Below are 11,685 nucleotides of genomic sequence, written 5' to 3' on the forward strand. Positions count from 1 at the left end.
AAAATGCAAGCAGAGAGTAGCCCAGAATTGGTTATTTCATGTTCTCCAGCCCTGCCCAGGAACTCAGGGCGATGCTGGGGCTGCTCTGCCCGTCAGGGGCTCATCAATTCATTATCCCTCAAATCCCTGCATTGGGAAGAGGCCTCAGTGAGGAGTGCCCTGCTCTGTGAACAGGAGCAATCCTCTCCTTCCCTGCACCTCTAAATCCTGGAAGCCAGGCTGCTCCTCACATCCCTCACAGCGGCGAGGGCACCGACACTGAGGAGAGCCGAGAGCAGCCCCAGCACGGAGGGGCTGTGCCAGCCCCATCCCACAGAGCCCCCCTCAGCATTTCAGAGCCTCCCTCAGCATTTCAGAGCCTCTCCCAGAATTTCAGAGCCTCTCCCAGAATTTCAGAGCCTCTCCCATCTCCCCTTCCCCGTGCTGCCCACCCAGATCAGCCCCCCAGGGCCGTGGGTGGGCGCAGAGCATCCTCCAGCCCTGGCACCCCAAGGTGCCCCCAGGACTCTCCCACCTCCCTGGAAAAGGGCAAAGCTGTCAAGGAGCGACTCCCTGTGTCCCTGCCCAACCTCTGAGCCACATCCTGGGGCTCCCAGCCACCAGCACCCACCACCCTTCCTGCCCCCAGCTCCTCATGTGTCACCAGCATCGCACCCCACTGCTAAAAATACAGGATCCGGGTTATTTTTCACCATTCCTGTTATTTATTTGCACACTCTGTGGAGCTGTGACTCACTGGAAGCTGTGCCATGTTTTGTGTCATCACAGAGGTAACCCGAGTGTGTTACCTGGCCTGAAATAATATTATTGAAACAATAATGTTGAATTAGTCAATGGATCAGATAAAGAGACAATAACTACACTGTGCAGATCACGACATCTGATGCCAACAAATTTGCAATAAGGAAAAGATACTGAATTTGTTATGCTGGGGGTGGATTTTCTTTTTTTTTTTTTCTTTTTTAAACAAACAGGCTGAGCCAGGATGTATAAATTTAAATCAGAGTTTGGCAACACCAACTGATGTCTTGCACATAAAGCTTTAAAAATACCAACACGACGCTCATGTCTCTCTGCTGGAAGCCAACCAGAGCACTCTGCCTGATTTGAGCAGTAGATGTTAAAGCAATATTTTTTAGATCTATCAAAATTATCAGCTTTTTTTTTATCCTTTTTTATATCATTTTCTGTTATTGACCCTCAAAGGAAACCAGCTCCAACTTCACAGGCTATAGAATGGTAGAGAGATGCAAGAGGTAAGAATACAACAGACTTCCCAGGCCCTAGAGCAAGCCCAGCTCTTGGATATCAGACCTGAAAGGGAATTTCTTGTGAATCAAAGCACCCTAAAAACGCCCTAAATCCATGTATTCATTCTGAGAGAATGGGGAAAAATTGTGAACTTGCAGAAATGAGTGACCAGATGGAGCAGGTTGCATCCCTCGATCCCTTTCAACCCAAACCATTCTGGGATTCCACAAAATGAGATAAACACCTAATTTTTAATTCCTTTTAAAACTATTTTTTTAAAATACGTGCTTAATAAACACAATGGGATTTTCCCAAAGGTGTTATAAAATAAAGGCCTTATGAAACCAGGCCTGTCACTTCTTCTAAGTGCAGATAACTTCCAAGTTCCCACATGAAACAATCCTGGGTATGAAAAGTTCGTTGACACGACAACCTGTTCTTGGGGAGAAAAATAAGGGCACCTGTATAAATAGATCTTGTCCCACGAGAATCCACAAAGGAAAAATGTAAACACCTGAATCTTAGCACGTACACACAGATCAGCTTCTGACCAGCCAGAAAACTCTGAGCCAATCGGTGCTGCACGTGAGGTCTGTGAAAACTGCGTGGAATGAGCTATGGGAATGAAGAATTGGCTTTTCTGCATGAAGAAAATGGAGCCTCAGGTGAATTATTACAACCTGCAAGAAACACCCTGGATGAGATGTGAGGTTTGTCAGCGCTGCCAGAGATGGGAGGAGGGGATGGGGAGAGCAAACAACGGGGCAGAGGCTGCACCCACCCTCAAAGGCAAACACTCTGATGATACAGCTCCACATGAAAAATACATTTTTAACCAATTCAAATAAAAAAAACCCCTAACTTCTCCTGCCCTGGCAACCCCAAGGTGGGTGTTCTGGCCAGGGAGTAGGACACATTCCTCCCTGGTGAGACACTTGTGCCAGAGCCAGGGGAGCAGTGGAGAGATCCAGGGAGAGCAGAACGGCAGCACAGGGACCTCCAGCAGGGTGGGACCCCCATGGCTCAGCCCTGGGCCACCAGAGCATCCCCAGCACTCTGCTCAGTGATGCCCAAAACACCAACCTGCTCAAGCTTCTCCAGGAAAGGGATTTTCTTTCAATTCTTTGCAATTACACACATTTTCCCACTGTGTGTACAAACAGAGGAAGAGTGGGGTTTTTTGGTGTCCCTTAGCAAGCACCTCTGCTGTGTTTACATGGAAACAGGATAAGGGTTTGGAGGACTGGGGCTGGCCTGTCTTTAGCAACAAAAAATAAAGGGTTATTAAAAGTCATCAAATCATGCTGGTGGCTGAGAAGCTTCTCTTTTCTTTTCAGGGCTGCTGTCGTGGTGAGCATGGCTGGGAGATGCTGCAGGGCTCCCACGAGGGCACCACCTCCCACAGCACCATTTCCCAGTAATAAATCATTTCTCTCACAGGGATCAGCAGTGTGGGAATGGGGTGATGGAGGCTGAAGAGGGAGGGAGAGCCCCATTCCTGGCCAGACACAGAGCCAGCTCCTCTCAGGGCTCCACAGCACCCAGGGATGAAGTTTGGCCTCAGTGTGAGGGGCAGACAAATGGCCAGGACAGAGATAAATTGCCTTTGCACTTTGTTTTACTTCCTCCCCACAAAACCCCCCATGGGAGCACTGAGTCCCTGGGCTCCCACTCCAGCCCTGCTGAGCACTGTAAAACCTCAGGGATGTCCTCAGAGGGGGTTCCCACAAAGGGAAAACCTCCCTTTTCAGGAGGAGGAGGAAATGGCTGCAGAGGTCAAGGCAAATCCTTTCAGCAGGGTCTCAGCCCTCCTCTTGCAGCCAGACAGCCTCGACAGGCTTTGGGACACAGCCACCCCAAACAGACCCCAGGCTCCAAGCTGGACACCACATTTTGAGGCACAAGAGGGGTGAAGAGGCTTCACAGAGGTTTCTGACCATGCCCAGGCCACCAGAGCCCATCACAGCTATGGACACCCAGCTAGAACCCAGCAAGGCTTCTGCTGCTGCGGAAAGCAAATGGAAAGTAAAAAACAACCAGCAAGCTGAGAAACACCAGCCAAAGGTGTGACTGGAGGAGATATTCAAAAGATGTTTATGAGAATAAATAAAATATAAAAAAGAAAAACCAAATCACAAACCTTTGTGTCTCCCTGGTGCAAACAGTTGCGTTTATCTCACGTGGGCTCAGCAGCCCCCAGCAGCAGCCCCCAGCAGCAGCCTGGGCTGGATGAGGGCTCAGGACCAGAGTTCAACCCCAGCACAGCCTGTTAAACCCAGAAAAGAGCCAGGAACCAGCCAGGATTTCAAGTTTCTAAGGTTTCTGATCTCTCTGCCAGGCTCTTGCCACAGCAGCCTCCACCAGCAGCGAGGGACTGGGCAGGACTCAGCACCCCCTGCTCCCTTCCCAGCCTGCAAACCCAAGCAAGGCTTGTGCTCCCAAGCACAAAGACACAGGAATTTCTCCATAAAAAGCCTAAAAAATTTACTCTTCAGTATTCCTGAGGAGAGGGAAGGCTGAGCCACGTACTTCCCATTAGCACCATCCTTCTGCAGCTTCCATCAACATCTTCCTGCCCTCACAAGAGGGAACAAATAGAAGTTTCTGCATGAAGAAACTGTTATGAATAAACCATCCAGCCCCTTTCTGCTCAGGTCCAGGTATGTTTGTGATTACCATGCTGTTACGTAACGGGCTGTTCCTAATCACAATCACGATATTCCCGGAGCTGGGGTGTTCTGCACCACATCCCTTTGCTCCAGGAATGGCACTGGAGCCTCCAGCAGGAAAATCCTGTGCCCAGAAACGCCCTGCTCAGAGCTGGCAGGGCAATGGTTCACCTTGTCCCTTTGGGGACATCACCGTGTCCCAGGAGACACTGAAGAAGGAACAAATGAAAACTCCATCCTCGTTGGGACAGTATTTAATTGCTTTCCATGGACAGGGTGAGCCATTCTCACAGATCCTCTGCTTCCTACAGGCTCTTTGGTCTAACATGAGTAGAGTCCCACCAAAGCCAATTTTTTACCATCTTTTGTGTCTGAGGATGAGGAGTTTCTGTTTTCCTCAGCAGCAGCCCCATCCCACGGCTGCACCATGGCAAGCAGCTTCAAGGCTGGCACAAACCTGCTCTCCTGATATTCCTGTAAATTAGCCTTAGGAATACAACTAAATTTATTTTATTTTTTTTACAGAGGTGTCTAACCACTGCTAAGAACCCTCCAGCTGTACAGGCAGCTGGAACTAGACAGTCTTTAAAGTCCTTTCCAACCCCAACCATTCTGTTTGACCCCAGGATTTCACAGTGACTGAAGCACAGTGGGATTGGGTTCATGTGAGCTATGGGCAGGACAAATCCCAGCTCCCTGAGGAGCCTCCGTGCCTGCAGCTCCCTCTCCACAGGGGCAAGGAAGCATCAGGAAGCAGCTCCCACCTGCTTTCAGCAGGAGACAGTTCTGGCCACGCAGCTTTGGCCTGAATGGGAAGGTGGGAGTGCAGAATAAGACCAGAGAGGACTCAGTGTAGTGTGGAGTTTAAAAGAAAAAATGGTTTGGAAGGACCCCACGCTGCTGGGAAGCAATGGGATTTCCTGCTGCTCCCAAAACCAGGAGCAGAAAATGGGATTTAGGGCTCCAGGGAGGCAGCAGTAGATCCTAACCATCCCTCCTCTGCAGGGCTGAACGCTGTAAAGTGCAAAGGAAACCCAGAATGACAAACAATTGTAGGAACCTGAAAAGCCCAGTTCCTCTGGATTTCATGGGAAGTGCGATTTTCAGTCCTCTGACCTGTCTGTCTGAGGGGAAGTGGGCAATAAATAGCAGCTGGGTTGTTATCAAGAGGATGTGAGCTATTTATAAAAAATTCTTGGGCTTTTTGAACTCTGTTTAAAGAGGCAATATCCTTGGCTTGGGTAATTGGGGGACTGAAATGCTAAAGCAAACAGGATTGCTCAGCCACCTTGGGAAAGTTTAGTGCTTACTTGTGCTTCTGAATTTTTGAGCATATTTCAACAGCTGCACTGGAATTGTCCCCAGATCCTGAGGGGAGTAGGAAGAGGGCTTGGAGATCCCTGTGCAGGGCCACATCCAACCATCACTGCCCAGCAATCTCATGGCTACATGGCTCAACTCAAACTCCAGGCTGGACAAGGCTTGGAGCAACCTGGTCTAGTGGAGTTGGAAATGGAGGATCTTGGAGGTCCCTTCCAACCCAAACCATTCCATGAGGAATTAAAAATACCTCAGGTGGATGAGCTGCTCTGTCTGGAGAGCTTTCTGTGTGCCTCACAGGCAGGATTCAGCCATCCCCAGCTCTGAGGCAGGGTGGGTGCCAGCTCACACCCCCTGCAATAGCAAGGGGGGAGGTTTTGGTGGCATGACAAGGGGAAAACAAAGGCAAGGTGAAGCCAAAGTCCACACAGAAGCACTAAAGAGACCTCCTCGCTCGAGGAAACTCATGCCAGCCCTGTGACAAATGATTGGCTTTCACTAAATCAGGAAAAACAGCTGGAACCAGCTCAGAGACAATGCCCAGCTTTCAGAGGGTCGTGCTGGGAGCACCGAGAGCCAGGTGGGGCACAGCCACCCTCTGAAGGACAGCTCAGTGCCCAGGTCACACTGCCCACGGCAGCCTGACCCTCCCAGTGCCACAGGAGGGACGGATTTTGTGTCACTGGACTGGGGAGCTTTGAGCACAGCCCCCGGATCTGCTCCTGTGCAGGACATCCTGAGCCTCCTCCATGCAGAGCTGCAGCTGCCACACGCCAGGGAAGGGTCCCTCCCGCCCAGCCTCGCTGTCCCAGGGTCCCCATGGCAGGATGTGGCACCAAACACAGCCCTCAAGGGCTTCCACTGGCTGCTGTCTTATTTTTGTGAGCCCAGCCATCAGGCAGACAACATTGCTCCTGTGTGGGAACCACACACAAAGTGTCCTGACAAAATGATGGCACCGTCTAAAATACACAAACACGCTCAAAAGAAGGAAAACCATGAAATTAAGGATAACAAACAACAAAGAGAAGCTCATACACAGAATCTGTTAGTGTTTATGACTCACTGAGGCCTTCCTGTCTCCTCTTATAAATTGTGGGAATGCGCTGTGGTCCATCCTCTCCTTGAAAACCACCAAGGTGCTATTTTCCTCAGAGCCCAGGCCAGGGGTGCGGGGAGACACTGCACAAATGAAAGAATTTTTATTTTTTATTTCCCCTTTTTCCTTCTTATTTTTTTTCTTCAAAGTAGGAAACCAAATCTGAGGAGCAAATGCTGTGGGATGGGTAAACAGAGGCGAGTGCAGAAGCCTTGGGGATGAGATCATCGAGCGCCTTGGCCTGGCGCTGTTTTCCGACAGCAAAGGGCTTAACAATGGAATGGATGGGAAATGCCAGGAAAAGTTAAAGAGCTTTGGACACGAGGTCTTTGTAAAAAAGCTCATTCTTTATTATTAACAAACAGCTTCTCCCCGTCTTCCTTCGTTTCGCCCTTCAGCAAATGAGGATTTTCTCTCTTGAATTTAATTCTTCATGGTTTGGAAGCTCTCCCAGCGTGTTCTGCTGCACCAAGGCTGCCCCAGCAGGCCAGGACTCTGGGACACCAAGCTGCATCACGGCTGCATGATGTGCAAGGTGTCCCTGCCCATGGCACAGGGCACTGCTGGACGGGCTTTGAGGTCCCTCCCAACCTCATTTTTTGATGAAATTTGATTGGGCTGAACCCAATCTCCTCATCCCGTGACTCTGTGACAACCCTGAGCTGCCATCACCTCGCAGCCAAGGCTTCCCTCCAGGCTGCTGGGGGTTTGCAGCAGGGCCAGTCCCACCCTGAGGAAAGGCCATCACCCCTCAGTGAGACAGAGCCTGTGCAAACCCTGCTGGAGCAGGAGGGAGGGATCCCATGCATCCCAGCTAAAACCGGAATGCACAAACTGGAACCAGGAATAGCGAGTTTTGAGGGATTTTTATGTGAAAACCTCACACAACAGGATCTCAGATGGCCTCAGGAGGAGCCACCCAGGCTCACTCCAGCCCTGAACAGCTCATCCAAGCTGCACTGGCCACACACGGGCACATTCTGGGACTTGCAGTACCAACTTCACAGGTGGAGATAAAAATACAAACAGGATTGTAGGATAATAAATATCAATCCTTCCCTGGCAGGGTGGGCAGGGGCTGGGGCTGCCCCTGGATCCCTGGCAGTGCCCAAGGCCAGGCTGGACACAGCCTGGGACAGTGGGAGGTGTCCCTGCCGTGGCTGGGATGATCTTTAAGGTCTGTTCAACACAAACCAGTCTGGGATTTTTGCTCTGAAATGGTGTTTGATACCAAATCCCAGCACCCAGGCCTTGGCAGGGCAGCTCGGAACCTCGACATGACAAACGCTGCCTAAAGCTCAGAGGAGACAAAATTTTGTCCTTTACTGTCAAAGTTCCTCCCTTGTCCTTCTCCTGAGGGAGCACCAGAGCCACTGATGGGTTGTGTGGTTCCTCAAGCATTAATGGAAGGACAGAGCAGGAGCTTCCTCAGCCTGGAGCAATTCCACGAGTCGGAAGTGCTCAGCAACACCTCCGCTGCCATTTCTGCTCAGCACACAAAAAGCAGAGGATCCCATCTGTCAGCTCACAAAACACTGCTCCTGCTCCCTCTGGGCTCCTTGGGTTCTGCACCACCAGCACTGGAAATGGAATTATTACAGTAATGATTATGCTACAACAAAAAGGCTACCCCCAAAATGACATCCCTTGGAAGGAGCAAGGGAGTTAAAAACCCAGAAATGCCAACTGGGACTGTTGTAATTCGATTTTTGTACTGACTGCAGGACACATCTCAGCAGCCCCTTTCAGCACCAATAACATCTCCCTGCTGGAGCAGCCCCGGGCTGGGGGCAGGCAGGGACCCTGCTGCCAACAAGGCTAAAGACACCAACAAAAAAGGATTCTGAGCTACAAAAGAGAGAGAGTGGAACCAAAACAGGGTTTTACAGCTGGTTTGTACCGCAGCAAGTGGCTGCAGAAGGAGCAGAGCATCACCAAGATGCCCCCAAAGACAGGGCAGTGCCTCTGTGAGTTGAGGGCCTGGAGCTGGATTTTCTGTTCAGATTGAATCAGCCACTGCTGACATAAAGGGAACAACTTTCTGAAAGTCCCTTCCACTCCTGTGTGCCCTGCCAAGCTCCCCAGTGGCTCCCTTGACTGCAGAGGCAGCCCCAGCAGCCAGCCTGCCCCAGCAGCCAGGAGCCACCAGCCCTTTTTGGATTTGTACAAGACCCAGTGGAAAAGGGCTGGGCTGGGATGTGCCCAAGCCCCTGTCACACACAGCATCTGCTCAGCCCCACGGCAGAGCCCCCAGCCCGTGTGGCAGCGCTGACAGAGACCATGAATAAAACAATAGGTACCACTCATCGCCCCCAGGGCTTCCTCCTACCGGGACCCAATTTTTTTTCCCTGGAAAACAAAGAACAATTCCCTGCATCGTGTACTGATGGGTCTTGGGTTTGGTCCCCAGTACAAACACACACACACATAATTCCTTCTTTTACATTTTTGCCTGATGACTTGCATGACGAGCCTAATAAAAGCCGAGACAAATAACCCAAAACACACAAAACCGTGATACTGTTTCCTATTAACATCCAAAGCACTTCAGTGACTGTAGAAAGAAACTGCATTAAAACATTAAAAAAAAAAAAAAAAAAGAAAACCAAACGCATATGGAAAATATATATATGTAAAAGGGGAATATATATATAAATATATATATAAAAATATATAAATATATAAATATATAAATATATAAATATATAAATATATAAATATAAATATATAAATATATAAATATATAAATATATAAATATGTAAATATAAATATATAAATATATAAATATATAAATATATAAATATATAAATATATAAATAAATATAAATATATATATATTTATATATGGAGAGGATAGCGGGGCATGCTCCATGTAGGCATCCCCATGAGCAGCTGCCAGATGCTGCAGCTTCAGCACATCCAGAATCAATCCCTGCCTTAGAAAGCACCGCACCAGGAGCCTGGAAACCGAGCGGGTCCCCATCCCGGGGCTCGGGACATCCCTCCCCATCCCGGGACATCCCTCCCCATCCCGGGACATCCCTCCCCATCCCGGGACATCGCTCCCCATCCCGGGACATCGCTCCCCATCCCGGGACATCCCTCCCCATCCCGGGACATCGCTCCCCATCCCGGGACATCGCTCCCCATCCCGGGACATCGCTCCCCATCCCGGGACATCCCTCCCCATCCCGGGCTGCCCACGGGGCGCTGGGCAGGGAGGGCAGCAGGGGGAGGTGGCCCTTGCACTGTCCCCTGTGCTCCCTCGCTGCCCTCCTGCCCCACTCCGGGCACTTTTTGGGAGCATCACCCCCCCGCTGGCAGCAGAGGAGGCACCAGGGACCAGCAGGAGCCCGGGGCCAGGAGCCCTGCCCGTCCCCAGCCTGGGGCAGCCTTGGATGAGGAATGAGCCCTGCAGGAGGGAGAGCAGAGGGAAAACGCTCCGGGCTCGGCAGCTCTGGAGAGGTTTTTGTTGGCAGCAGCTCTCCCTTCCTGCCCGGCACAGGGACATCTTCCCCCGGGGATGCTGCAGCCCATCCGTGCCCGAGAGCAGCCTCTCCCCTCCAGCTGCACGGCTCTGATGGCCAAAAAAACAAGGAAAACCCCAAAATCTCCAACAAAACATCTCTGCTGTAGCAGGAGCACCAGCAGCACACGCTTTATGCCAGGAGCGCTCTCCTCTCCCTGCATCCCTGATCTGCCTTGGAAGCTTTTTGTCACCAAATGGCTGAGGGAAACAGGCATCAACACTTTAAATTACCGCCTATACATAAAGAGCTTTGTATAGAAACGGGAACAACTCCTCCAGAAGCTGATAGCGGACTGAAAAAAAACCTTTTCCGACTCCAGTTGTGCCAAGCAGCTGCGAGAAAGGAATACCGGCAGGGATGGAAAAATGTTTGGGTGTGTTTTGCTGGGCTGGCTGCCAGGCAGGACCAGGGGCAGAGGCACAGGAGCCCCCAGGTGCCCGCAGTGGCCAGGGCTGGGTGCTTAAGGAGCATCTTTGTGGCCCAGCAGGGACAAGGGGAGCGGGGAGAGTGGAAACCGGGCAGGCACAGCCCAGGAGCTCCACTTGAAACCACTTCCTCTACCTCCCAACAATGCACAGAGGAATTCCCACAAATCCCAAAGCTGCCCTGACTTCCATTTCTAAACTTGGAAAAAGAAATACCAGGACATTCCTTTGTTGTTCCAGCTCACTCACTGTTTGATCTGGGATTTTTTTGGTTTTTTTTCTCCAGCTGAGCCAATTAAAGAATCCAAATTTCCCCTGGGAGAAAAAAAACAAAAAAAAAAGCACAAACCAGCAACAAACGATGCGTTTTCTTCTTTGATTTTTAACTAATTGTTTTCAAGTTGAACCGAAACCTGCCACCTCATTTGGGTCCATGTGGTTTGATGCTTGAATAGCATTTTGGGCAGAGAGATGAGTGTGATAGAGGCATTTCCAACTGCATTCTTGCCCTCTGGAAGGAAACCCTCCACTGTTGCATTTCTTGAATGTGGCTATTTGGGATCACATAAAGTTGAGTTGAAATATAAACACCCCCAGCCCAAACCCACAGCCAGCACCCACCAGGGGTAGCACAGTCTGACAGTGCCCTCAGAAACATTTCTGTTCTTGTTGCTTGTGCATTCAGTCTGCTTTGCTAATTTTACAGGAATTTCTATTTCTTTTTTATTTTATTCACATTTATTTGCAGCGGATTTGCCCTTGCCATGTGCTGTGCCACCCTGTCCTGATCCCTGCCGCCTCGGACCTCCCTTCCTGCCTCCCCCCTTGAGAAAATCCAGCAGCAGCAAGTGGCAGATCCAGGTGCCAAAGCTGAGCGGGGATGAACACCTAAAGTGTCCAAAAACCACGTGGATGTGGCACTTGGGGACGTGGTCAGTGGCGGCCTTGGCTGTGCTGGGGGAATGGTTGGACTCGATGAGCTCAGAGGTTTCCAGCCAAAGTGATTCCATGGCTTTGTCCTGGCTCACAGAGAGTGCAATTGCTAATCCCAAATCCTGGCACCAGAAACCATCCCCAAACCAAACTGCAAAGCTGGTGGGACAACCCTGGCCTCAAGAGCAAGGAAGCATCTCCTCTTGTGCCAGGAAGAATGAGACACAAAGCTTGACCCTGAGGAGGAAGGAGCCGGTTCCTGCTGTTCATCTGGAGTAATTAATCACGTTTGTAACGAGGAGATGGGAAAGGCAGGAGCTGGGCACGGAGAGGCAGCGTGGAGCCAGCTGGGGGAGAGGCAGTGACTCCATCCCCCCTCAGAGCTGGTGGCTGCAGACCATGGGCACGGCCCAAAGCCATCTGTGAGCCCAGTGCAGAAATGAACCCCCAAGAGCGG

Source organism: Cyanistes caeruleus, chromosome 15, assembly GCF_971803275.1.
Source record: "Cyanistes caeruleus chromosome 15, bCyaCae1.hap1.1, whole genome shotgun sequence".
Classification (NCBI taxonomy): domain Eukaryota; kingdom Metazoa; phylum Chordata; class Aves; order Passeriformes; family Paridae; genus Cyanistes; species Cyanistes caeruleus.